Source organism: Triturus cristatus, chromosome 7, assembly GCF_964204655.1.
Source record: "Triturus cristatus chromosome 7, aTriCri1.1, whole genome shotgun sequence".
Classification (NCBI taxonomy): Eukaryota; Metazoa; Chordata; class Amphibia; order Caudata; family Salamandridae; genus Triturus; species Triturus cristatus.
In genome coordinates, this window is record NC_140590.1 from 1,124,152,413 (window position 1) to 1,124,176,992 (window position 24,580).

A 24,580-nucleotide genomic window follows, 5' to 3' on the forward strand; every position below is an offset into this window, starting at 1 on the left:
CAGGTATGTCATGTTTGGTGTCTTTGGAATTGTAATGAAATACCCTATTTAAAGGTATATTTGGGTTTTTGATCATATTTGAAAATGCCACTTATAGAAACTTGCCAATTTCCTGTCCTTAGCCCTTTTCTCTCTGTAACCTGTAGGTGTAACTAACTGTTTGCCTTTGTCAATCTCTTGCAGATAGGCACAGAATAGAGAGGTTAGGTATATCTTAATGGACCGTCTTCTGTAAGGATGAGGGGGAGGAGTTGAACACAGCCCCACCTACAACTGAATAGGGAGCTCTCTGCCCTACCACAAAGGGCCCATCACCTCCACATTGTCACTGCAGCTAGAATAAAATCAGGGGAGGGGAGTCAGGATGTTTTCTGCACTCTAAAGTCACTGTCTAGAAGCTTCTCCCACATTCCAGAATGAGGGTACCAGGGTATAAAAGTAGGGCCTCAGGCACCAACTCTTTTGTATACTTTGTAATCTATTGATATTCTTCCAGGAAGAAGGACTGCTGTGCTGCTGAAAGGACTGCCACTCTGCTCGACTGCTGACATGCTGTTGCATTGCTGACTTGCTGCCTTTTCTGCTCTGCTTCCCTCTTGCCTGGAGAAGAAGAACTGGAGCTGCAACTGCATCTTGAACCAAGGTCTTCTAAATTGACTCAAAGGGATGGTTTGCTGGCCTCCAAATTTGAGTCTCAGTGAAATAAAAGGCTCCCCAACTTCTTGCACCTGCAAGTGGACCAACACCTGGCTAAAGTGAATTCCTGTTCCCCTTTTGGTGCCCCCATGCCCTGAACCCTTGGTGTAGGCTCCGAGAGCTGTATTGAAACTGTTGGCTCATCACAACCGTGAATGGGCCCATTCGAGCCATGGCTTCATTGCCCACACTGCCATTCAGTGTGAAGCTCCTGCAGCTGCCTCTTTGCGCTATGGCATCCACTGTTCGTGGGGAGCTACCAATACAAAGCTCCAGCAACACCCACCCATGACGCCTGACCTGCTCTTTGAGCTACTTCGGCAGCCTCCAATGGCGCTCTCCATGCTTCTCGCGGCCCCCTCCACTGCAAACAGGACTCTTGGCACTGATTTGAGAAGGTAAACTTTCAGTGGGACTAATCTGGTGACTGCAGTCGACCTGGCTTCCATCTCTGTGAGCCTGAACTTGTGACTTTGACCTGGTCCAGCACAATCAGATATCCATAGTTCGCGATTTGTGCTGTTTGGTGCTGTTTTCGCCAAAATGTATATCAATTCATAACTCGGGTTCTAATGATTGGATTTTCTTCATTTTGGTGTCAAATGATTTATTAAAATGTACTTTATTTTACTAAATTGGTTTGGATTTTTTTTTGTGCCCTGTTTTCACTTTAGTACTGTTTGTGTGCTGCAAAAATACTTTACACATTGCCTTCAAGTTAAGCCACATTGCTTTTTTGCCAAGCAACATAGGGTTCAGCAGAGGTTAATTTGGTGACTTTTTTTTGGTTCACCCTATAAGAGATTGTGATTGTTGCTTGACCAGGGCTCATAACCCAATAAACAAACAGCCGAATTTCTCAAATAGAGACTAAAGTGTGAGCTCAAACTTAAAGATGTGGGAGTGCTAGAATGTATTTATTATTGTAATTGAGTTGCAGGGTGGAAGCATTCATTAACTATAAACTGTTGAAAAAAGCAATCTAATTTGGGATTTTGCTGCACATGAGTCAAGCCATAATGTACCCCAGGTAAAATACCTTATTGATGACATTTTATAACAATACAGCGTCAATGTACTGACTGTACACTTGTTCACATGCTGCTTGTGGATATCCTATATTGTGAGACCTTCTTTGGATAACTATAAAAAAGAGTTACGTACTAATATCTATTATTGTTTGAACAATACCAAGCTGGAAATATGTGTGCAGATTTCTACCTGCAAGTTGTCCAACCATAGATTTGTTGTTTTGCAGACTCTCATTGCATTTGAATAACCTGTCCAGAATGTCATGTTTTTAACCATTTATTTGTATTTTAAAAGTAGAGTATACACAATGCAACCATTACAGTATGATTATACAGCCAATCAGTGAACTGTTTCCCATTGGGCCAGTGTATCATAGAGAGCAATGAAAATTTTGACAGGAGACACTGATTCAATTTTTTTTACATAATCAACAAGCAACTCAAGTAACAAAACCTTAACTAGCGAGGCACTAGCATTTGTTTTCATCAAGATCCATGCCTCCAGAGTGGAAGAAGTGTGTGGAACAGTTTGGAAAGCCATTATAGTGAGACTACACTTACAGACATAGTATTCCAACACCATGCCAGATGATACCCAAAGGGGAAAGTAACGAGAGGAGGGGGAACAGAGAGAACTCCGAGCATGGTTGAAGGAGACAGAGAACACACAATCATGCATCCCTCTTGGGTCTCCCTCCTCGGGCTCCTCAGAGAGGAACTTTACCTCATGCACAAGAACGTCTCACTCCAGCTCAATTGGAACTGTGCGCAGGCCTCTGACCTTCTCCCTACACAACACCACAGATTCGGCCCAACTCCACTTCAGCATTGCTGCAAAACATGTGGCATATCAGGGAGATGGCTTGCTTAGTTATAATCAGAGCCAAGTCTATATATTGATTTGTGGCACCTCCTCATCTATTACTCTGGTATTACCCCAGCAACCCCTTCCTCCATAGTGCATAGGATCCTCCCTTCCAGTAATCACCACCAAGGTGTCTAAGACAACCCCCAATAATAAATAGCTGCACCTCTGGACAATTCCAAAACATGTATGTCATGTCTGAAGCTCTGGAACGATATCTAGGGCTCTCAGATTCAGTCTCGTATATTATTCGTGATCATGAGGGAGTGAAATACGCTCTGTGTAAAATGTTGTGTTAAGTGTATTGGAATTTTGCATTATGGGAAAGTTGAGCTTTTTGGACGGACCGAGTTGTTCGGAGTCGAATCATTCAGCTCTATGGACACTGTTTCCGACCGAGCAACTACGATGTCCGATTCTGACAGCCGTTCCAAATCGGTTTGTCCAACGCACAACGGCTGTCAGAATCCGACTTTGGGGTCATGTAGCAGGGCCCCCTTCACCCATAGGCCTCTGGGTGGGGCCCATGGGGGTACCCATGGGACCCCTCTTTACAACCATGCACAGTGAGGCAGGCACCATGGGGTGCCCGCCACAAGGTGCAAGGTTTTCCCCATCCACCCCTTTTTAGCAATGGGAGCCTGTGTTTTCATTCAGAACACAGGCTTCCATTGAAGTCAATGCGAGTCCGACCGAACGATGTTCGGAAGCATCGTAATCGGTCAGACAGACTCTCAGAACCCGATACAGCGGGAAACGATAGCGCATCTGATTCTGTCGGAAGAGCTTCTGAACGACATCGTAATCGGCCCCTTTGTGGTATACAGCAGGCACATTAATGCTCTATGCTACATTATGATGAGTCAAAATTGTGACTAGACAAAAGACAGCTTGTGCATTAACTATCAGAGTTATCTTACTGTTACTATAGCCTGGGAATTGCTGGGCACATAAAGATTTCTGCATTCTGTCAAAATGCATACCACTCAGTGTTCCCAAATTTATCCCGATAAAACGGTACCTGATGTTAGTTGCTGGGTCTATTGATTGGGACTGGAATTATCCATGCTTATTGACTGTATCTATGTCTCTGCCAAGCATGCTCACTAGATGGTTACTTTTCGACCTGTTGCTCTATCACGTCAGGATGATGGATGGGCGGGGCAGATCACCATAGTATACCCCACTCCCGTTAGCCTCATCACGTAGCTACTCGCTAGTTGCCGTATTTTTCAGTGTACCTGTTTGGGTCAATCCTAGTTAGGGGTTCGCTCTTATGTGGTTCCAACATATGGTTGTAACTTTTGGTTTTTCCCCAGTTCACGTTCACTGGCTATTTAAGGGATGCTGCGAGGGATCCATACTCATTCATGCAGGTACTCCATCATGCATACCTGCGCCGAAGAGCTTCTGATATCGCCCTATTGCAGGAGACCCATCTGACCGCTCTTGAAGCAGACAGACTGCCCCGTAGTTGGTGGGGATGAGTGTATACTACAAACTTTTTATCCATTACCCCGGGGGGCATTTGTCTGGGTGAGAGCTGGGGTCCCTTTGGAGGAGTCGGAAGTGGCTAGAGGTGCAGATGGGTGTTACGTGCTCCTTTGGGGCAGATTGAATGGACAGGCAATAGTGCTAAGCTATATCTAGGCTCCGAACGTGGATCAAGGTGCTTTCCAGAGGGATTTGTCTAGGGTCCGGTCCTGCTGGAGTGATGTCCCTTGGCTGCTGGGGGGCAACTTTAATACTGTACTAGACACTTTATTAGATCGCTCTTTTCCGCCCCATGGGTGCACAGCGCCGTCTTCCAGTGCGCAAGTTCTTGGCGGGTGGTTGGAGCACTGGTTCCTATCTTACATTTGGAGGGTCCATCACCTGGACACATGAATATATTCATTCTATTCCCCTGTCCTCGACTTGCATGTGCATCTTGACCGTATCCTGATCTCCCTGCTCTGCGTCACTTCATTGTAAATACAGTATATCTAGGGCACACGCACTCGGATCACAACCCCCAATATTTGATGCTCAGCTGGTAGAGGAGACCCCCCCAATACCCAGCTGGAGGCTGCAACCTGGCGCGTTAGAGGGCCCAGCATTCCGCGCTTCGCTGGGTGCATCCCTGCTGGATTATTTTGAGCGTAATGCGGATACCACACTGTCCTGTCCAGGGAATGGAAGGCCTCTAATGTGGTGACATGGGGACACTGCCTGGGCCTGACATGGAATATGTGTCGGCAGCTGGACTAAGATGTCCCAACTTTCTGGCCCACTCCGCACACACGCATGCTACTAAAAACAAGACAGGCAAGTTGCTTTCTTAACTAGTCTGCCAGGAGCACCTCATGCCATACGAGACAACTTGGGGCTCCTTCAAAGCACGCAATCTGACATTCACTCAGACATGGCACGTCACTATGCCTCCATTTATGCATCCCGGGGACTCCCCAACAAATCGGGGCTTTCCTAGAAGCGATCAACCTGCCCATGTGGACTCTTGACCAGCACCTTGCGTTGGACTCCGGTGGACATGGGGATCCCCCTGGGGATGCCATCCATACAATATCCCTGTATGGGGAGGACATCCTGCTGTATGTCAGAGACTTGCATACTAGTCCCGCTTCGTTGGGCCCAATACTGTTGGAATTCGCTTCCGTGTCGGGCCTGCGTGTTGATGCCTCGAAATCACTGAGGTTTCCTTTTACCGTGAACACTCCAGACCCTGGCTACTCGCTAAACTGTGAATCGGTTATATGGTGTGTTGGCACCTTCTATTACTTAGGGGTACATATATACCATCACAAAACTGACCTGCTTGATGGTAACATTGCTAGGGCAGTGACAGCCATCCGATCTCAGATCTCATTCTGGATGACTTTACCGCTATCTGTATCAGGCAGAGATTCACTGGCCAAGACGGTTATCTTGCCTCGGTTACTATACTATTTTACAAAATTGCCCCCTGTGTGTTTTGGTAATATGGAACGTATAATTTGGGACTTCATTTGAGGTGAGTCCAGGCATAGGGTCTGCATTAGGAAGCTCTACCTCCCTACTGGACAAGGTGGCCTTGCTGTCCTACATTTTTAGCACTATTATTTAGCTGCGTAAGTGCAGTGGATCGCCAAGTGGCTGGCCTCCCACTATCTTGGGGATATGACCACTACTTCCCCTCCTTTATCACGCCTGCCCTCTTGTACCTGTTCCACCTGTGCGCGCACACTAAACGCATGCAGTCCCTACTGCTTTTGGTAGCCTATAAGTGCTTTTGCCATTGTCTGTTCATTACCCATGCTGTACAACCCTATGCCCCCTCCATACCCCTGCAGGGCACCCCCGGGGGTCCGCGTATCACTACGGTCACGGAGTTGTCGGCTGGAAAACGGCTGGTATTGAAGACACTGGGGATCTCTTCTGCAACAGAACTCTGATCCCCCATGCCGAACTGGTTCGAGGGGGAGGGTCTCCATCCCAGGAGCTTCCTCAGCCACCGCTCGCTTATAGCCTCCCTACCTGCTTGTTGGGTTGCGTTAGACACAGAGCCCCCGGTACACAATACGGTACAATATTTACACATCATGGGAGATGGTAGTCACCTAGTCAGGTGGTTTGCAACGTCGCTGTGCCACCACGCTGCAGCCTCCCGCAGCCCTTTACAGGAGCACTGGGAGGAGGACCTGGAGCACGCCTTTACCGAACCGGAGTGGAGGGCTATCCTAAAGTGCCCCTCTAAGGTGCCTCGTAATCAGCGTTTCCACGAAAACAGTTCTTCGTACTACACAATGCGTACCTCACCCCCGCCAACATCAATAAATACTTCTGCGCCTCACAGACACTGCCTGCCCCAGATGCCTCTTTCTCAATGCAGACATATTACCTATGCTCTAGCAGTGTCAGAACTCTCCACATACTGAGGAGAAGTAGCTAATACTCTTTCCTACAGCACAGGGTGAGATATACATTTTAGGTGGGAAGCCTACATTCTTCATCTATTTGGGAGGGTGAGAAAACATATAGCCACTTCCCACTTCATAGATCTGGGCCTAGTTGTTGCCAAGAGCCTAATTACTAAATGCTGGAAGGCACCCGGTGCCCCGCAGTTTGAAGTGTGGCGTCGCTCCTTACTTATCTGGGCCAGTGCAGAGACCGTTGCCTTGCACAGGGAGGATCTGTTAGGGCTCAGGAGGTTCCCTCTGGCTGTGGAGTGGGGGGCTATTCTAACGGAGCTGTGGACCTCTATTGAGCCGGCAGGGGACTCCTCGACAGGTAGTGTTGACGCCAGGGAGGTGGAGTTGCTGGTGGATGGACCTTCCTAATTGCACCTATATAAGGGGGCAGACGCGACAGCCTTGCATCTGGGTTGCACATAGGTTTAGCTGGTACACATGGAGACCGGACAGGGCATGGTGCACTTATGAGGGTGTGCCCGGGTGGGGGGGGTCCAGCAGCGTTTCACATACAAGTTCTTTCCTTCCTTCCTTCTTGTTACTTTGTCCTCATTTGGTTAATATCCGACTACATTGTCCAGGAATGTACGGTAACACAAAGGATATCCATAAGTGTTAGGAGCAACATCATGCATGAGATGGGATATCAATCCCACATCTGTGTCCACAGGGATGTCATTAATTCACATGAATAGCTCTTTGTATCCCTCAGTAACCAAGCACAATGTTTTGTACATTGTGTCGTTATGTGCATTGGCAATGTGTTTCATATGGAAGACATTTTTGCTAATGGCTATGTGTTGGTTGAAAATGCAAAATGTCAATAAACAGATTCAAATAAATAAATCATTGATGTCTTCCCATGGTCACTGCTTATGCAAGGAAATAGACTCATCTACACATACAGTGTGTGGTTTTAATTCAAAGCAGTATGGTAATGCAGGGTGTTAATTGTAATAGGTTTTTCTGTTACATAAATGTATGGAATTGTATTTTGTTCTACTAAAGTTTGAAGATTGCAGTGCAATCAGGGTAAGACAACCTGCATCGTTTTATGCAAGCACACTTATCCAAAGCCCTAGCGTGTCCACTTTTCAGATATGTCTGTAATTAGTAGATTTCCCTGGTAGCTGGACAACCCTGTGCTCAGATACTGTAGTCATACCCTACTTGATGTAACCATAAACTGCATATAGTTTCATGGTCATACTTCTTGTGTGCAGTGAAGAAAGCACATACATGCCTACTGGAGCATTTGCAGTCAGGAGAACAGTGAGAAGGATGAATGGAGTAACAATCTTCGTTGGCAGGCAAAATGAGACCAACATCTCAGATACCAAAATTCCACTAGTGGTGCAATTATGAAATGTCTCAACTTCATTATAATGTGTTGTTTTAGTTTCTTGACTATGGGATACAAAATGTGGAGGTAGGTAGGCTCCCACCCACATAGCAAGGCATGCTTCATCGTCAGATCCTCACATCTAGCATCAGGGAATTTCCTTCTTTCATTTTTTGAGATTTGTATCACATACAAGTGCCACAAGCATGGAGAGTTTACAAACTAGCCTGTAGGTGTTGTTGGAGAGAAGCATGTGGTTTTATAGTATTACCTGTGTCAGTAGTGGTGGGTGTAGTGATGGATGTGTAACTCCTACCTTGAGCATCTCTCTTCTACATACATGAGATCTTTATTAAACCAAGTATAGGCTAAGCTTTATCTGGGATGGGACATCTTCTACATTTTGTTGGGGTAAGAAGATAGCAACCAAACACAAGTGTGACCTATGTGAGTAGGAGTGGGTGTAGTAATGCATGTGCGGCTCATACTTTATTTTATTTTTGTGCTTTATAGAGTGCAAACTTGACCCGTTAGGGTATCAGAGCACTTTACAGAATCATAGAGTTGAACAAAAGGCATGGAATCATAAGAGTATACAGAGAATCATAAGAGTATACTTTGCCTAGCTACCTTGATATCCATTTGAAAAACAAGCCAAGACTGAGTTTTTACTATCTCTTTGTGTCTCTAACTCACTCTGAGTCCTGGCTAATAATATGTGGATAGCCAAGTGCACCTTTAATACTTCCTCCCCATAGCAGTTTGCTCATGTACTGGAGGATTTGTCTTATTTGCACTGTTGCCATGCTCACTGTGCTTGCCATGAGCCCTCGGTTGGAATTAGGGTTTAGACCAGCAATGTGACTGCCAAAAATGCAGTTGATAAATTCAAAATCCAACTCCTTCCACTGCGTGGTAAAGATTGGAGGGAGTCAGAAGATATCCGTTTGATCGATTCCTCCAACTAGCAGTGGTGCATTTTTGAAAGCTGTGGCAAAATCCCAAGGCAGACTCACCCAAGTTCCCTAAAAGACTGGGTTTGTTGGATGGGTTACTCCATCAAAACGTGGATGTCCAATCCATCCTTCTGTGTAGTTTCTTTGACTATAATGCACTTGTAAAATGGTGGATGGAACAGCTTCCATGTTTTGATGTAGGATGAAGGTTGAACACAGGCCACAAATAAGACTAATGTGAACCTGTTTACTAGAGTCAGTGAAGACAAAATGCCTTAAATCTAATTTTGGAAGAAAAACAGTTATGGATTATGATATTTCTTTGGCAGATTCTCCAACTTAGGTAGAACAATATGAAGGACTGCACAGGTAAGTAAAGTAATGAACCATGGAGTTATAAGTACCCAAGGAAGGCCATTCAAAGTCACATACCAACTCTTACAACTGACTGCTCCACATCTCTCAGTTTACCAGAATATGTTATATAAAGTGAAACAAGTGGGATGCCTGGCTTAAACAGGCAGTGAGGACAGTAGTAATGAACCTCCTTACTAATTACTTGCTAAGTCCAAACTCTGCATTTGTTATATGATTTACTCTTCTTCTCTGTTGCCGGAATGAGCACAGACACATGAGAATCCTGCTGCCTTGTAGTGTCTTCTACAACAGCTAAAAAAGAGTCAACTGCTTCTACAGTAGTGATGTTAATGATAACAGCAAATGCAAAGTCAAGGAAGGACATCATTTATCCTGTGATAGTCTGATGAGAGTCGCAAATTCTGGTTCAGGTAGCTGGTCAGTTTTATCAACTTCACTCATGAACTTTTTATAATCAAGCATACAATTTGTCTCAAGCATTTCTGTTAATTGACCCCAAGCCCTGTCTGGAGAATCACTCTCATAATGAATTGTAGTGAGCAATTGTACTTCCTATCTGAGGATTTCACAGGTAGCAGTTCAATGCACCGCAACACACTGTACAGTTCCTTTTGAAGTTTCAAACAAAAAAGCTAACAAAAAAATCCATTGTTTGACTTTGCATTGTCTGACAACCTAAAGTGCCAATTTTGTACAGATTATTGCGCAACGGTTATTTATTCTTTGTGAGTATCTATCACTCGCAACGATCACTCTGCAGCAAGTCCCTATGTGCTGCCTAGCTAAGGGAGAAATACTTGATGCAGAATCTACAGAGAGAAAAGTCTATTTTCAAACGTTTTCCTAAACATTATCAGATAAGTTTGAGTGTGACTCTCTATTGGAAATGAATTTCTCTTTGTACCTTGAATGATCTGCCACCAAGTTTACTTTTGTATTTGTGGTGGGAGACTACAAAATTGCCTTTTTTGCAAGACCTAGATTTCTCACAGGACATGCTTTTAATTTTACAGTAAAAAATTGGGAGAAGTACTATGGAATATTTTATAAATCATACACTATGATTTGAAAGGAATGTCTTTGGTCACCAAAAGCCATTGTAATTGGTCAATGTAGCCAAAGATGAGTAAAATTTTTTTAGATTAGAAATGTATCTGGCTGCTGCATTTTGGATTTTTGTTGGCAGCATAACTTTTATTTGAAATCTTTGTGTAGGCAAAATTGCCACTGTCTAGATATTACTAAAATTACTATACAAAACATTAGCAGCTGTGATTTTGTGAGGAATAGAGGTGAATGGCATGATACGACAAGTGACACGAATCTGATTAAAACAGGATTTAGTGACAGTGAACATTTGTTTCTCTAGGTTCACGTCAAAGTCCATCATGACTCCTAAATTTTGATTTGAGGAGGCCAACCTGGGCTAGTCTTCGAGATGGGGAGGCCATATAGAAACATCCTATAGCCTAACTGTGGTTTAGAGAGACAAAGGTGCCGATTACGATCCTGGAAAAAACGGGTACGAACCGTCGGTCGGAGCGTTTTCTCCGTCCGACTCGTACCCGGTTGTAAAACTTTACAAACATGGAAGTACGATTCGCACGGAAACCCCATTTCCATACGAATCGTAAAAAACACCGTCCGACGAAAATATACATACGAATGTGATCCGGGAATGCCCCGAAGTGACGTCGGGACGCTGTCAGGCAGCGTTTCACGACCCAGGAAGTACGATTCGAACCGACAGCAGTCAGGACGGCAAAATTTTTCCTGCACCCAAAAAGTGCCGGAAAAGCGAAATACGCCGCAAAACGACCAGAATAGGGGGCCCGGTACGTGCCGTACCCCCCCCCAGCCCCCATGAGTACGCGCCGTACCCCCCCCAGCCCCCGTGAGTACGCGCCATACCCCCCCAGCCCCCGTGAGTACGCGCTGTACCCCCCAGCCCCCGTGAGTACGCGCCAGACCCCCCCAGCCCCCGTGAGTACGCGCCGTACCCCCCCAGCCCCCGTGAGTACATGCCGTACCCCCCCCAGCCCCCGTGAGTACGCGCCGTACCCTCCCAGCCCCCGTGAGTACACGCCGTACCCCCCCAGCCCCCATGAGTACGCGCCATACCCCCCCTAGCCCCCGTGAGTACGCGCTGAACCCCCCGTGTATGTACACCCCTGTACGTTCAAGTCGTACCCCCACCCGTGTATGTACACCCCTGTACGTTCGTACCCCCACCGTGTATGTACACCCCTGTACGTGTCGAACCCCCGTGTATGTACACCCCTGTACGTTCGAGTCGTACCCCCACCCATGTATGTACACCCCTGTACGTGTCGAACCCCCCGTGTATGTACACCCCTGTACGTGTCGAACCCCCCATGTATGTACACCCCTGTATGTTCGAGTCGTACCCCCACCCGTGTATGTACACCCCTGTACATGTCGAACCCCCCGTGTATGTACACCCCTGTACGTGTCGAACCCCCCGTGTATGTACACCCCTGTACGTTCGAGTCGTACCCCCACCCGTGTACGTGTCGAACCCCCGTGTATGTACACCCCTGTACGTTCGAGTCGTACCCCCACCCGTGTATGTACACCCCTGTACGTTCGAGTCGTACCCCCACCCGTGTACGTGGCGAACCCCCCGTGTATGTACACCCCTGTACGTTCGAGTCGTACCCCCACCCGTGTATGTACACCCCTGTACGTTCGAGTCATACCCCCACCCGTGTACATGTCGAACCCCCGTGTATGTACACCCCTGTACGTTCGAGTCGTACCCCCACCCGTGTATGTACACCCCTGTACGTTCGAGTCGTACCCCCACCCGTGTACGTGGCGAACCCCCCGTGTATGTACACCCCTGTACGTTCGAGTCGTACCCCCACCCGTGTATGTACACCCCTGTACGTTCGAGTCATACCCCCACCCGTGTACATGTCGAACCCCCGTGTATGTACACCCCTGTACGTTCGAGTCGTACCCCCACCCGTGTATACACGGGTGGGGGTATGACTCGAACGTACAGGGGTGTACATACACGGGGGGTTCGACACGTACAGGGGTGTACATACACGGGTGGGGGTACGACTCGAACGTACAGGGGTGTACATACATGGGTGGGGGTACGACTCGAACGTACAGGGGTGTACATACACGGGGGTTCGACACGTACAGGGGTGTACATACACGGGTGGGGGTACGACTCGAACGTACAGGGGTGTACATACACGGGGGTTCGACACGTACAGGGGTGTACATACACGGGGGGTTCGACACGTTCAGGGGTGTACATACACAGGTGGGGGTACGACTCGAGCGTACAGGGGTGTACATACACGGGGGTTCGACACGTACAGGGGTGTACATACACGGGGGTTCGACACGTACAGGGGTGTACATACACGGGTGGGGGTACGACTCGAACGTACAGGGGTGTACATACACGGGGGTTCGACACGTACAGGGGTGTACATACATGGGGGGTTTGGCGCATACTCACGGGGGCTGGGGGGTACGGCCCGTACTCACGGGGGCTGGGGGGGGTACGGCATGTACTCACGGGGGCTGGGGGGGTACGGCGCGTACTCACGGGGGGCTGGGGGGGTACGGCGCGTATGTGGGCACATGTCTCCATGGTTGCAATGGGAGTTCGTGCGGACGGTGTTTTTTCCATACGGTTGTGACATCGGACGCACGGGATGGATCGTACTTGCGCGGTCGGACTTCACTTTTCACGTTTGTACGGTAAATCGTCCGGGGAGGTGTCGGACACATTTTCCGACCCGAGGACGTGTGGGGAATTATTCCCAATGCGACTCGTATGGAGTTTTTCCCATGCGAATCGTACTTGGCAGTTTGTACGGCACTTGTACGATTCGTACGGTAAAAAGACCGGATACGAGTCGTACGGGGACTTTTTTTACAGGATCGTAATCGGCACCAAAATCTATGTTTTGGCTTATGTTGGAGATAGATTTGTTCCACCCCCAAAACTATGATATTTAGGGTTGTCAGTAGAACCATGGTAAAATGACAGGACCAATGTCAAGTAGTTGGACGTATAAACTGCACAACAAAGAAGGCAGTGCTGAGCCCTGAGGCATACCCCATGTAGACGGGGTGGAAAAGGAGAAAAAAGATCCAGATGGATTTGTTAGGTTGTATTGATAATGAAGGAGTCTAACTACGAAAGGACACTTCTTCCTATATGAAGATAATTTGTGTTGAAGGAGAATCTGATGATAGACAGTATCAAAATCAGTAGATATGCAGTATCACTACTACAAAACTTAAATTGTCCACAATCATTCTGAAATCATCAATGACATAAGTTAAAATGAATTCAGTTACTTTGCCAGGCCCAAACCCTGATTGAGTGGTAGTCAAAAACGTGTGTATTTTAACATAGGAATAAAGTTGTGTAATGCCATATTTTCTGAGAGTTTATCTATGTTTGGAAGATGGGAGCTTTACCTAAATTGCGCAGGATCTTCTGGGCTTAGTTTTTATTTGTGAAAGTTTGAGGGAACTTTGCCTACTTCCAGAGAGATGTTAATAATTTGGAATATTATGGCGACAATAGTGGTGTTGAATGTTTTAAGGTGAGAGACCGGGCAAATGACATATGGCACGTCTGAATGCTTTCTGGTTATAATGACTTTGTGGTACTCCTCCTCAGAGAGTGCAATCTCTTTTTCTGAAGGGCTAACAAAACCTTCCAATATATTGGTTCTAGATGATGGAAGTCTCTTATCTTTCCTATTTTATCCTAAACATAGTGGGATAATCAGTCCAATGGTTTATTTGTTGGAGTGATATCACTGCTGGAGATTAAGGAATTGAAGACTGTCAGCTATTTTGAATAATTTCTTGGAATTATTTTTGTTCTGAGCAAACGTAGGATTAATAGGTTTTCTTTGCCTTCTTGGTGAAGTAGATATATTTGCACATCTGTATTTGATAAACCAGTTTATTTTGAGGGTTTCAGGTTATTTACAATGCTCTATTAATTTTTTCCATTTTTCTTTCTTCTCCAAGAGTGTCCATGAACCATGGGCTGGTGAGGAGTTTAATTTTTATTTGTTCGGTATCACAAGGGGCTATCTAGTTGAGAGCATCATTTAGAGTTACATTGAAAGCTTATAGCTTGCTATCAGCATCATTGTTGGCTTTAAATAATTTTACTTTGCTTGCAATATTCATAAACATGCAGTTCAATATTATAGGAGTTACTCCCTTCTGTTTACATCAAGTAACTTGTGATGGTGGTCAGCTTTACTTCTATGTGCATTGTGGCTATCAAAGTTTGGCAGAAGCAGAGAGTGTTCCAACGAGGGTTGATCAGGTATAGGGCTGAATACAATTAATTTGGAGGGCAAGATTTAAATATTTAAGGCATGGCCTGCCTTGCGGGTGGGGAATCAACCAATTGGCAGAGTACCCCTGCAGGTCTACTACTGTAAATAAAGGCTGTAACATTTTTGGGTGAGTGATTGAGCAAGATCCCACACAATCTTTCCACTAGTTCCTAATGAAGAACTATTAAAGCTTGACTGCATTCTGAGCTCTCTTACTTCTTATATGCTGCCTCAACAGCAGCTGCACTTTTTAAATAATCAAACATTCTTCGACAACTACATACTTCATTGAGAATAAATCTTAGAAAACCTGGTGGAGAAATGTTCATTGATGGGCTAATTTTTTAACAATCTGTTAGGGTCTGGATGGTTCTTTGGCAATGGTTTACAGGTGTCATTGAAAAGCAGGATGCTCTGCAGAATCAATAGATGATCTCTGCTTTCATGACAGGAGAGAAGCTGTGTGTTACTCTAACTGTAGGCCAAGACTCAAAAGACTGTTTGGATGGTTTGTGCATTATCCCCATAAGTTAAATAAGGTCTTAAAAAAGTTTTCAAATCCCAAAGTGAAGTGAGAGTCCACAGGTGTTTCCTATAATGAGGTGCTAGAGAGACTTGGAGCTCCTTCAAAACCAGTTTTGCACACAAATTTGTTTGCAGCAATATATCCCTAAGACACATGGCATGCGGAAAAGGTTTGCGGTATTTTCTTTACATTCAGCATCTCCAGTGAAAGGAGTAATAGGAGGCTGGAATCCATTAGGGGCTACCAAGTGAGCACTCTTATTGTACTCTGCCAGGACCTGTTTGAACCTGGATTATATTACACTGCCACTGTCTCTCAGTGGCGCAATTAGTGCATCTGAAGAGGCACTGCCTTGCTGTGTTGCATGGCCATTTTCTTCAAAAACACTGGAAGAGTGTTCATTATCTGCTGGAACACCACCAACTGGAAACTCACTACCAGATTCTGGGTCATTATCTTCTCCCTCAAATGTAGTCTTAGTATCTGAACTAGTTTCAGAGATCCTCTCCATTTTTGGGGCAGCAGTCATTCATTGGGGCACCATATCCGTTTCCTTTCCAAAATGTTTTTCCTCAAATACGTGTGTGTGATATGAGTAGAAAATGGAAATGGAATATAGCAAAAGAAAGAGTTGAGTATAAAGGGGTTGGTCCTGACATCCTTGGCATGGTCTTCCCACAGATTTCTGCCTTCACTCCACTGTTTTTTCATAGCTATTTTTTCTTGGTATTAAGACTGATAACCAGTGGTAAACTGCTTGTGCTCTTCCTTCCAAACATGGTAAAATTGGTATACATGCAATTTCCTCATTTAATTTAGTTACAAATCCCTAGTGAGGGTATTCCATGAACACAGGGCCTGTAAATTAAAATATACCAGTGAGCAGCATCATTAATTCTGTCACTCACTAAAGTAGCCTTGCAAAACATGCCTCAAGCCTGCCACTGCTGCCTGTAGTGCAGTATTAAACTACCATTTCTACTTGCCTAAATAAACTTTTTGCCAGGCCAAAATCAGAAGGGCTCATAGGTCCGGCTGCACCGTAATTAGAAAGCAGTGCATGTGCACCTAATCTTTACATGTCCTGACAGCTAAAAAAAAATAACTCCTAAAGTAGTTTTAACTGCTGTTCAGCTACCTTTCCCATAGAATGGTACTGGGTTACATTATTGTACTTAATAAGTGATAACTTCGAATGTGGAGAGCTTCTTTTCTGGGAAGTATCTGAGGGAGCTAACATACATGTTTACAGGTATGATCAATTTAGCAACTTCGCAATCTGCCCCCTTAGCTTTTCTAAACCTATATGCACCTAAAGCCTTTGACCGAGTAACCGGGAGCATTCCATGACCAAACTAGAATATTTTGAGATAAGAAAGATGTACTCTGAGGACAAGAATGCTAGCTTAAGTTCACCGGTAAAAATAATAAGAGGGATCGGTAGGGATGTCCTCTTTGCCCTCTCTCTTTTGACATGTATTCAGAACTCCTGGTTCAAAGTTTAAGATTGAATGAAAGCATCAAACCATCCACATGGGAATTGTTCTCCAAAAAATAGCCTTCTAAGCAGATGATATAATGACTAAAACCTCGGCCGATGCAGGGTCGGACCCGGACTTTGTGACGGCAACACCCCCTGGATTTTTATCCTTTAGAGTGGACAGACCCATCAAGAGGGGAGGTGGGCCGGCTTTAATGTATCGTGAGCAATTTGGAGCCACCTTTTCCTCAGCTCCCAACCCCCATTGTGAACTTAAATCCGAAAAGACCTTTAGAGGCATTCTTTTATATCGTCCCCCAGGATCAAGGGCAGTTTTGTTAGCAACTTAGAGTCCATTCTTGAATCCATTTTCACCACAAATAAGTTTACAATCCTGGGCAATTTTAATGTCTATCTAGAGGATACGGCTGATAAAGATACAGTTATTCTTTTAGATACTTTTGGGACTCTAGGACTATCACAGATGGTGCATTAGCCAACACAGGAAGCAGGACACACACTGGATGGCATATTTATTTCTGAATCAAGACTGACAGTAAAGGATACCTATTCTCTCACTTGAACAGATCATTCTATAATTTCATTTATTTATACCATCCCAAAAGCACCAGTGGTAGCTGCTGCTAGAGCACACCAAACTGTTTACAAAAGTCTGGCACAAGATTGACAAGGCCATGCTTCAGACCCAGGTGGGCATGTCTTGGCCTACGTTAAGTGCAAATGCAGATTTGGCAGACAGTGAATATACAGACTGGCTCAATGAAGCTATTACAGTACCCATTTGTAAAAAATCCGGTAACTGCAAACTACCCTCGAAACTGCGAAAGGAAAACAAAAGTCCCGCAGATTAGAAAGATGTTGGAGAGCACAATATGATAAATAGGAAAGAAGCAACTATAAGCCTGCACTGGCTAAATATAAAACCATGTTGATCACCAAAAAGGGACATTTTTTACCAGACAGATTGAGAGACCTAAGAACTCAACTAAAGAATTATATGGGGTAGTTGAGAAGCTCATCTACCTGCCTGGTTATAAGGCTACAGAAAGCAATCAACGCTTCTGTGACGAAATTGCCAATAACTTTAGGAATAAAGCCAATAATATCTATGACTCCTTTGAGGCTGCCCTCTCATGCAAGCTAACTGAGCAAACCCCTAATATTGATCATGGCATAAATGTGCTTCTGGGCTTCCCGCAGGTATCTAGTGGCTGAGTTAAAAAACGTACTAAGGAAATTAAATCTGGGTCCCCTTTGGACTCTTGTCCCCCCGCAGTACTTCGAGATATAGCTAAGGAGGTTAGTCCTATTCTCACAGAAATACCATGTTCACTCCTGGAATTTTCCCTGCCTTATGGAAGGATGCGTTGATCCTCCCATTGATAAAAAAAACACATTTGGATGCATCCCATACAAGCAATTGCCGTCCTATCACCTGGCTGCCTTTTCCAGCTAAGATAGTGGAAAAAATCATGAATAAACAGCTAGCTCAATTTGTCCTAGAAAATGATTTACTTGATTCCTCCCAATTCGGCTTTCATCTGGAACATAGTATGGAGACTGCCTTGATCAAGTCTACTGAGGAGATTAGGACAGTGATGGATAAAAGGGGTGCTGCTGCCCTGATGATCCTTGATCTGTCAGCAGCTTTTGATACTGTTGATCATAATTTGCTGCAACTGCGCTTGGAAAAATTAGGGGTTAAAGGATTAGCACTGTCCTTGCTATCGTGTTTTTTGATGGAATGAAGACAAACAGTGACCCTGGATTATTTTAAATCAACCCTTTATGTTTTGCCTTGTGTGGTTCCACAGGGTTCATTACTTAACGCATCCCATTTTAATGTCTATGTGTCAGAACTGGCTCCTCTAACCCATCGATTTGGCTTCACATTAACATCTTATGCCGACGATACACAGATTGTGGTAGCTGCATATAAAGATCAAGCCTCCCCTGCACTTCAGTTTGAAAATTGTATGTTGGAAATTAATAGTGGATGGGCAAAGCCAAAATAGTGATCTTTGGTAATCTCTAACCTAGATGGTATGGCTTTTGGTGGCCTGTCAAGACAAAACCAGTAGAAAAAGCACACAATCTCAGGGTACTGATTGATAACAAACTTTCATACTCACAGTAAACTAATAATACTGTTTCCGTCACCTTTTATTTGATTAAGAAACTGAAGAAGGTTCTTCCTTACATCCCAATCGATTCTGGGAGGACAGTTGTAACTGCACTTGTGCTATCAAAATTAGATTATTGCTATGGACTGTATCAGAATATGCAGAAAGAACATAAAAAAAATCTGCCAATGGTACAAAATGCAGCCGCAAGACTCCCATTAAATCTGCCAAAGCGGAGACTCCACTGGTTTCCTGTAGCAAGTTGCATCAAGTTTAAGAAGCTATGATTAGCCTATAAGGCCTTGAATAATATGGAACCAGTGTTCCTAAAAAAAAAACATTCTAGGTATCATCTAGGTAGACAGTTACGCTCTACTGGTACTAGGCTTCTTATGGTTCCTAGCATTCAGACCTCTAGCTGGGGATTGTGGCAGAGACAAATTCTGGAATACACTTCCAATGTATATTAGGTCTGCAAGTTCACTAGCCTCATTCAGGAAAAGTGTTAACACCTGGTTATTCCAGAACTAGTTTCATGATCTTTTCGCCTTACTTTAGTTTTAGTGCTAAGACACCTCTGGGTATTTATGCATGCAATAAGTTACATTAACATAACATAACATAATACCCTCCCGCATAATGAATGAGAACCAGGTCTGTTTGGAATTTGTTTAGGGTATCAGGTAAATGTAAGAAAATCAGAAGCTATGACCTGGGGATAAAAATTGCCCTGGATCACTGATAAAATTGCTCAGGTCAATCTGGAGAGGATATACATGGAAGATGACAAGGTGATGAAAAAATGGTCTGGCCTTGACCATTTATGGTCGGGTAAATGTGGTAAGCATGTCAATCTTGCCTAAATTGTCTAGATTTACTTACTTGTTTGATAGTGTAGGATGCTACTCTTGCACCCAGATGAGACTCATGTCGGGGTCATGTACAAGTCAATGCAGGAGGGTTTACTAAGGGAGAGCTTCCTTTATAAATTTGGGGCCCCCAAGTATTTTAAGAAAGTGTGGCAGAAGTGCTTACGCAGCTAAGCTATGGTACGAAATAAGCATGGCATTAGGTATCCGGTACTATAGTAAATTGTCTCCAATAAGGGATTCCCCCGAAACCCAAGAGTATATGACAGATCATCTTGCAATATCTTTGAGAGTTAGTGAGATATGTAAATGGAGAAAGGTATCAAAAGGAGACAAAGAGTTCCCTTGGGATAACTGGAAGGAGATAACGAATGAAGCAATGCTGAGAGTTAAATATTACCAGTTGTCTACATGGATTAAGATGCACGATTGGATTAAGCATGAGACAAGTATAGGGGAATCAGAACTACAAGATGGTCAATTGATGAAAAAGGAAAAAGGAAGTTTCTATCTGGTATCAACATCTACTAAGAACAGTGGAGGATTATTTATTATAATTAACATATTTATTCTGTCATTAGTTTGGGATTTTTCTTATCTTGAGTTTTCACTTTATTACTGCTGGAATTCTCCATAAATCCTTTGCACATTCCCTCCACTTCAAGACTAAATGCTTTTGTGCCCGGCTAGCAGAGGGTTAGGTGCAGGCTTATTTAGTGACTTTTGTAGGTTACTTTCACAGGAATTGTGTTTAGTATTTGAATGTAGATCTGACCCCCCCTCAACTGATAACAATTTCTTACAAAAGTGATTACAGGTGCTAAAACAAGTCAATTAATTTCATTTAAACTGCTGCCCAGGTGGAGTGGGAAGCCTTTGTGGACAAACAAAAAGAACATACAGGGATTAACAATGAAAAAGTACTTCAACTTGCAAAAAAACAAATCAATAAGAGAAAATGAAATGCAATTGCAAAGACAATACTCAAATAGGCAACAAAGCAAAACTGTAGAGATGATTATTGTGATTGGACAGCAAGTGGCAATCATGGCACAAACTCCAATATGGTTTCAAAGTAAGGTTATAATTCATAATCAAAATTCTCTTGATGGAACGGTTGTCTGACATGTTACATTTGCTTAGCAAAACCAAATCCAAAATGGCTGTCACCATGTTCTCATATCTCGAGAGCCATTTGAGGGGGGTCTAGTCCCAATCACGCTCTAGAGAAGGGAATACAGACAAAAAGTACAGTAGAGGGAGAGATTGTAAATATGACCAAGGGGCTGACCACTCCAAAAACATGTCCAGTAGTCTACTCGCCAATTTATGCTTGTCGTTGTGGCCCCACCAAGATTTCTGAGCAGGAATGCTTACCAGTGAGACACCATTGGAAATGGGCAATTTTTCAATTTTTTATTGTGACTCTCTTTTTTTAATAAAGTTGCTGGTGGGGTGGGAGGTCTGCACAAGGCTCCTGGACTCAGAGCACCAAATTGTACATGTTTTGCCCCCAAGCCGTTTGGTCCCTATAGTAAGAGGGGGCAATCCCCCCAAACAATCTCAAGTGGTGTAATGGAGCATTCCTCCTCAGGGATCATAGACTAGCCACAATCCCCTGCCAGGAATAATATCGAGAGCGGCACCATTGGAAAGAAGAGACTGCCTCCTATCAAAGAGTACCCCTCACGTGATTGAAGTTGCCCAGGGATGGCATAAAGCAAGAAGGCTGGTGCCTTTTCTCTTTATCTTCTTTCCTTAGGGGCTGATCACCTCCCAGTGAAGGGAAAATGCATATGAAATATTAATCAACAAATGGCCATAATCCCTAAAATCTGGGGGGAGGGGGGCCCTCCCCAAAAAACACATCCATGGTGTATGGTGGTTGGTTCCTACTCAAGAATCATGACCATGATCCCCGAGCAGGAATACAGAAGGGAGAGCTACCAATGGAAAGAGTAGACTAGCCTCTTTCCAACGGTGCGTCTTCTGCCCTGCATGGTGCTCGTATAGGGGGAGTATTCTCCATTATGCATGTGAGCCATCAAATTCACCTGTCTCCAGCAACTGTGCTCTCTAGTGCATTGATGATGTTAACATGGCCCCCTGTAAGATGCTTCAGTAATGTTATACAGCCGGGCAGATGGTTGACATGAAAACATGTCAAATGAAACAACTGAATCTAACAAGAATCCCTTATGAAAACACCAGAGTATTAGAAAAACGGCTGTAGGTGCACACCCTGAAAGGACTGCTTAGATCTAATGTCAAATACTTTATGATCCTACCTACATTACGAAATGCAGGATCGGATGGTCATTCCTTTTCCATACATGCATGCACACTTTGCAATAAGCTGCTAGTTGGAATTAGACTTGATGAATACCTGTGGGCCTTCAAGGGGGGGGGTTCGAAACTCTACTCTTCCTTAAACTAAATGGAAGTATTACTATTTGGGATCTTTCAGCATTTTGTAAACCACAAAACAGACAGATCCTCCGGTATTAGTGAAGTCATAGATGATGAAGAAGCACATGTTATTTCCCCAACATTAAAGAATAGAAATTACAGTTGACTGGTACAGCGCAAGCAGCAGGCACGTTTGCTGGCCTAGGGTCTGATCAGCTTCCTGTGCCAGTAATGCTCCGGGGCAAACCAGAATAAACCTTAAGAAATTTAAGTTATGGACACTTTTTTCTTTTCAAGATTACATTTTGCAAACATGTGTAGGTTGCTTTATCAACTGTGTTATCAATTGCTCTAGGTTAGACCTCCTTTCTGCTGTGCAATTGTTTTTTCCCATAATTTGTTTCCTACAAAATATGTTTTCTCTTACTAACAGTACCCCCAAATGGTAATAGAAGAACATGCAGAAATACATGACTAAATCATGGAAACACATGACTGAACCTTAGGACCTGTTTCTACCTCATGGATGGTATGAGGAAGCTAAATAAGAGGCAAGTTGTGTAATGCGTAATTCTATGCTACTTTATTGGAGAAGCATAACAAGAAACAGCGGTAACATGAGAGATGTCTTAGAGAATATTATGCTTTGTGACTACAAGGAACTGTGAGACGATCTCTTGTATCAGAAGGCAGAGGTGAAGTGATTCCATCAAGGAGCATTCATCCCTTAGGTGTTTCCTGAAAGAGAAAGGACATACTGAGCAGCTCATTCTAAAAAGGCCAAAAATCCAACATGTCCTCAAGAAACATTCAAAACACATTGACAGCATCCGTCACGTTGTAGATATATGATCTGTGTCACATAGGTTTATATTGTAGTGGTACTCCTTCACGGTTGCTCACAGATTGAGGAGGGTTCTTCTCAAGTCTCTGGTACTGTCCCAAAAGAATGATGGGGGACTGACTTCAGTTACTTTAAGCCAGTTGAAATATCTTTACCGGCTCTTCATTTGAACGGTGGGCTTCATAGTTATTCTAAAGAAATAATGAGTACCTTCAAGACACTGCCAATCAGTATCATGGCATTCCAGTACAAAATCAAATCAGTCCCTAGCCCTCTGATGTATGCTTTCTCTACATTCCTTCCTGAAAAAGACGTATATGAGCTCATCAACTCTCACAGCCTCAATGACATGATCTTCACAGATACCTATTTTTTAAACATCTGGACCCACATTTTTACCATCCTCCTCCCCTAACCTCAACACTCAACCTCAATAGAACATATCATGGTTCAACTTGGACCTGCACACACCTGCCAGAGACATACAATATATTGACCATTCAAGCTATTTTCTTTCTTTCCAATTCTCACTAGCTGAAAAACACAGCTCATTATGAATTACCTGTTGAGTTGGAAATTTGAGGTCGATTCCCCTGTAATTCCTCATTTTGATGCAGACTTCCAGCCAAAATCTCCGGCTGAAAGTTAAGAGAGCTGCAGTATGCTACTGATGTTACTGGTCCCATTACATTTAAGAAGGCAACTAGTAATGAAGGTCTAAGGAGTCAAACCTCCTCACCCTCCTCCATCTGCTACTCTAACAAGAATCTTCTGAAATTTCAAAATCCCAGAAAATGCAACCGCCAAGGCCACAAGGAAATGCCCTCCTCAGCCTTCTGATTACAATCAGCATCAAATAATTTGTCACATTTCTGACCCTCCCCAAGTCCACCATCCTGTACGTTGCGTGCACCTCAAATTCCAGTCTCAGATGCCAACCCCTATATCACCGCAACTGGATGGATGGAACAGCTGTCCATTTTGAGCTACACAATGCCACATCTCCCCAGAAAGGTCAATCAAAACAAAAAACAAAATCATTAAATCAGTTTTTTGGAGCAGGCTGTAAATGAGATGGGGGTGTGTGTTCTGGGTGGAACTGGAGAACAAGCGTGAGGAAGGCATGGCGGTACAGAGTGGACTGGCATTCAAGAGCTTCCTATATGATGATGTTGTAGGATGCAGGGAGGGCCCTAGCTGTGTTTGTGTTCTCAACTACTGCAAGACAGATTTCCAGCTAGAAAAACAAGTGCAGACTTACAATAACCAGTCAGTCCAGATGCTGGAACAATAGACCTTTGGTGATTGTGCGGAGGGGCAGCAGACCGGGGATGCCCCTTTGCCCAATTCGTAATCAGACCTGCCATCAATAGTAGCTATAATGTATGGTGTACACAGGTGTAGCTCCTTATTTTTGTCATTAAAGTGTCATCCAATGTCAGGAGAGGGACCGTTCTGGAATTTAAAATAACTCTATACATTCCTATAAAATATATCCTGTTGTTAAAATAACATTTTGAAAAGTGAGGTCAGCTCTAAATCATAATTTGAAAATGCATTTCATTGTTATTTCTGGCTACTGAAAGCGTTACATTTTATAGCATAGCTCATATAAACAAATATAAACAAATACATTCTTCAAAAGCAACAGAACTAATTAAAGCTAGAGGGTTGTCTTTGGGTCTGTGTCCCTCACCCATTGCCTTCCCATTTTTTTCTGCATTCGCCACTGC

General features: G+C 44.1%; 1 long non-coding RNA gene across 1 annotated transcript in view; it reads right to left on the bottom strand.

The window, feature by feature from the left end:
• Positions 1-22,559: 22,559 nt before the first annotated feature.
• Positions 22,560-24,580, bottom strand: part of LOC146811203 (uncharacterized) — a 148,265-nt gene continuing 146,244 nt past the window's right edge. The window contains exon 4 of the long non-coding RNA XR_014966693.1: positions 22,560-22,741. This is a non-coding gene — a long non-coding RNA (uncharacterized LOC146811203). The remainder of the gene's footprint in view (positions 22,742-24,580) is intronic.